The sequence below is a fragment of the Anarrhichthys ocellatus genome, unplaced genomic scaffold (genome assembly GCF_004355925.1).
Source record: "Anarrhichthys ocellatus isolate YVR2014 unplaced genomic scaffold, GSC_Weel_1.0 scaffold3984, whole genome shotgun sequence".
NCBI classification, from domain to species: Eukaryota; Metazoa; Chordata; class Actinopteri; order Perciformes; family Anarhichadidae; genus Anarrhichthys; species Anarrhichthys ocellatus.
In genome coordinates this window covers 1-4688 of record NW_022283958.1, presented here as the reverse complement: position 1 = coordinate 4688, position 4688 = coordinate 1, and the positions used below count along the sequence as shown (strand labels likewise).

The following is a 4688-nucleotide window of genomic DNA, read 5'->3' as shown; positions in this document are numbered from 1 at the left end:
AAATAAGAAATCAGGAAGGGGGCAAACACTTTTTCACACAACTGTAAATGACAATGAAAGGTACATTTGCCTGTACTTACTGAAACACATTCCTAGTAAAACCTGTTCTGCATGTTAATTGATGTAAGTAAAGTGTATAATGCGTCTGTTACCTCCTGCATCCTGTTCCCTCCTCTGGTTTGTTTACATGAGAGTTCAGTTGTGCAGTTTTTCACAATCAGCCATTTTTTTAGTCACGTTTTGGCCTGGAACACTTGGAGGTTGGAAGTTGAAAATTGAAAATTTCAACCTCAAGACTACGGAAAAAATTTCAAGACACGGAAAACCGCCCTCCATAGTCTAGGTATGCCCCCTTCTCTTTTCTCCGCATTGCACTGTTTTGATTATTATACTGTATAGTATTGCACCTACATCTCGCTGTACCAGACAGTATGAACCCCGATCTGGACCACACACTCCCTTGCATTTTTGTTTTGTGTATTGTTTTACTTTCTTTGTTGTGTTTGTTTTCCCTGATTCAGTGTCTGCAGGTGCTGCTGTGTCATTTACACACACACACACACACACACACACACACATATCAACATTAATGTTCAGTCTATATTAACCCAATCAACATGTCATCTATCAAATTCTTAACCTGGCATATCCATGGAATTGGTTCTCAGGCAAAGAAAATAAAAGTTCTCAATCATCTTGCTAAACTGCAAGCAGATATATGCTTAATACAAGAAACACACCTCTCAGAATCAGACCACAACTAATTTAAATCACCACAATTCACTCAGTCATTCTCAGCTCACTACAACACAAAACAAAGAGGGGTATGTATTTTAATTAACAAAAAAATTGAATTTGTCCATAACTTCACCATCACCGATCCTGAAGGACGTTTTATCATTATAAACATATCCATCATAGTCCAGTCACAATCTGTAATGTTTATGGCCCAAACACTGATGACCCATCCTTTTTTCACAATTGTTTTTCCTCCTTCTCAAACATTTGCAACTGCCCAGTCCTAATAGGAGGCCACAGTTATCGACCCATCAGTAGACATACTGTATCTAATATTACAAATAATAAGCATACTGTGGACCTGGTAATCCACAGAAACAATAAAACAGTTCATGAGCGATTTTGGTCTTGGCGATAGTTGGCGATTACATCACCCAAACTCAAGAGAATACCCATTCTTGTCACCGGTTCACCACTCATACTCACGCATTGACTTCTTCCTCAACAGCAATTCAATCATATCTAATATTTCAGACTCGAAGATCCATCCTATCATTATCAGCGACCATGCTCCTGTAACATTTATATGGAACAGAATTACCCTACATCACTAGATGGCGCTTCAATACATCTCTTCTCAAAGACCCTCAGTTTGACAGTCTCATTAAAAAAGAGTGGGCGTCCTTCTTAGAAATAAATGATTCCCCAGAGTCATCACCAACCCTTCTGTGGGAAACAGGGAAAGCAGATTTAAGAGGAATAATCATCTCATTCTCCGTTTACAAAAAAAAGAACAAGAAGCTGAACTGGAACAACAAATCAACCGACTCAAAATCATTAATGCAAGTAACCCAACAGCGGAAACCCAGAACGAATTCCAAATAAACAAAATTATAAATAATAAAACTCAATCCTCATACACAGACTTAGACAAGAACATTTTCATCATAGCAATAAATGATAAATAAATGCTTTTATGTGTCAAGTGATTGACAGTAAACAGAGCATACTGCCACAATAAACAGACCAAGCAGACAAAACCAAATGAGTACTTCCTACTCATGCCACTGATTCTCTTGTTCTCTGGCAGTTGTTTTCAATGATGCGTAAGGATGAATACCATTGAATGGCTAATGATGAATGAGAAAGAAAGTTGTCATATGTCCTACAGAAACTGGCTACAGCAACCACAAGTAAGGGAAGAAGACCAAAATTGTAATTTCATCCAACACACATAAATTCATCTTTTACCCTTTTTTGCACTGGCCAGGGCTTTGTGATGGCTGAGATGTCGCATGCAGTCATCAGCATTGACCTGAAGGGGGAGATACATTGACACACATTAATCTTCACAGAGCCACACCTTAAACAGAAAATGATCAACAGCAGCTACTTATAGCATAAGTCCACGTCTAACCATTGTGAGTGACATTTATTGAACTTGAAGTCAACAAAGAGTATATTTTTTGTGTGTATAAATTCACTAACTGCATCTCAAAAACAAATTTCTGTGTAATGATAATTCTGTGATATGCATCTAATGCACAAAGCTTTAAAATTCAAATTATATTTGTATCAATAATACTTTGCTTTATGAATTATTTGCCTAATGAAGAACAGTTGATTTGTAAAAAAGAACTACTTTACTAACAGCAATCTCATAGCACACAGATACAACAGTACTCAGGAGTCTTGCTTTCAGTTGCCCTCTTAAATGAATCATTTCTTATTTTGGCAAATACACTTATCTGCTTTCTTTCCAAGATTGAGACGAGAAGATTGATATCAAACCTCTGTCTGTGTGTTTAGTACGGAGCTGGAGTCCGGATATGATTAGCGTAGCTTAGCATAAAGACTGGAAGCAGGGGGAAACAGCTAGCCTGGCTTTATTACGTGCAGTGACTTTAATGCTAGATTTGGCCAAAAAGTAGCTAAGCTGGCGTGTGGTACGAGTTTTGGAGGACTGGTACTCACCTCAATAAGTCTCTGTGATGTTCGTCTTCCCAAACAAACTGGCTGTTCTTGGTGAGCTCAAAGAACTCTCCACGCTTCCTGACAACACACACACACAAGTATAATGACACAGCAGATAATTATCCTCATACAGTATAACCTACTTTTCTCCTCCACCACCCACTGTCTGGACTGAAAGAGGGATTAGATAAGAGCTGTAATCACAGGTGGATGATTGAAAATAAGTGGAAAAAAGACGAGGTGAAGAAGATGGAAAAGATGAAATGTCGGAGGGAAGGATGACCTAAGCATGCAGACATCTTCTACATTACACCAACATGTTTTTTCACTAACGTCCACCAAAACATAACTGTAGATGTTGCATGTAATTCAACCAACTTTCTTTCAGAATAATCCAATGCACAAAACAGACAATGACATAAGTACCGACTAAATAATGTAAAAATTAAAAAAAAATTAAAAAATTCTGGGCAAAGATCGTCCCAGGGCCATATGAAAGGATTCAGAATTTTGTTGCAGGGAAAACCTTTCAGGAAGTCAACAATATACTGTATGTCAGAGGTCAATGTATACGTATGTTACAAAATGGTTGCTCATAGTAACAAACCCACAAACAATCAAAAAACTCTGCAGCTTTTTCCAGCAATTTAGCATTAAGTTCATTGCCTGTAAATTCTGTTCTCTTCAAACTGGTTCCCAGCAGCAGCAGGCAGCTGTTTTTAGTGACACAGCTCTGATGAATTGTACTCTACCTGCTGAGCAGCAAACAGCAGACAGACACAGTTAGAGACTAGCTGGTGAACATAGTGGAGCATTTAGCAGCTGAGAGGTGGAGACCAAACCAAAGCTAAAAGGAAAGTGAATATTGGACTTACAGAAACACGATTAATGGATGATTATGTTGCATCATGACTCCTGGATGTGAAATAGGCAACTGCTTGCTAACAGGTTTACAATAACAACTTTGCGGATAATAATTTGTCAGTGTCCTGCAGCTCCTGAGAGTAAATGTAGCTGCAGTATTGGCATAATACATATGTTCTCTTGTTTTAAATGTGTACATTTCTTAATCACATGTAGTCAATGAACATGTATATTCACTCTACGCTGACTGTTATAAAAGAACAATTTATGATTGAACACTGCAAGATCGCTTACAAAAAGTACAATTTGAACAAGCTGAAGTTTGACAAGTAAAAAGAGAATTTCTGTAAGAAGTCAGAAAGACATTATCAGCATCCCGGAATGACAAGACGGGTGTGATCTGCTGTCTTCTGGAGCAGAAAACAAGCTCTGATTGAATGCAATCACCACCAGTCAAAATATTCCAAAATAGCCCCCCTTGCCTTCCCTCTGCCCAAATTGACTATGCTTCTTCTGTCGTCATCGTCTTCTTCCACATTCTCTCTCTCTCTCTCTCTCTCTCTCTCTCTCTCTCTCTCTCTCTCTCGTCAGATTTCCATCTGGGCTTGACATTTGGTACCTACTTCATGTACAGGGCCAGGTCAGTGGCCAGAATAGCCCTCTCGATCATCTTCAGAGTGGTCTTGTACTCATCCAGGGAGAGGCCGCTCAGGATCTGGTTTCCCTGGAGAGAGAGAGAGAGAAACAGAGGGAAATAACTGTGTTAGTGCAGGAACAGCTCTGTATCTTATTTAATGATTTACACATAGTGACATGAAAAGTTTGACAACACGTGTGTACACAGAGTGAGCCTCTAAGGCTAAGGTACTACTGATAGTGTTGACCGCAGTTTGTTCTCCGATAGACCACCAAGGGGTTGCCATGACAACACGAGACTGCAAAAGCACACACACACACACACACACACAAATTAATCAAACAACCCGTCCACATGTCTTGAGTGTTTATAAGCATGTTAGTTGACACATTTTCGATATAAAGTGCTTTTAAGAGTGTGAACTTGCATGTGACATGGTTTGCAACAGGGTGTGTGTGTGTGTGTGTGTGTGCTT

At 39.1% G+C, this 4688-nt stretch overlaps 1 long non-coding RNA gene across 1 annotated transcript; it reads right to left on the bottom strand.

Moving 5' to 3' along the window:
- Positions 1–240: 240 nt before the first annotated feature.
- Positions 241–4616, bottom strand: LOC116379253 (uncharacterized). Its single transcript, XR_004212394.1, has 3 exons — positions 4200–4616; positions 2713–2790; positions 241–2053 (listed from the first exon to the last, which is right to left on the bottom strand). It is a non-coding gene; the product is annotated as an uncharacterized LOC116379253 (long non-coding RNA).
- Positions 4617–4688: the final 72 nt, after the last annotated feature.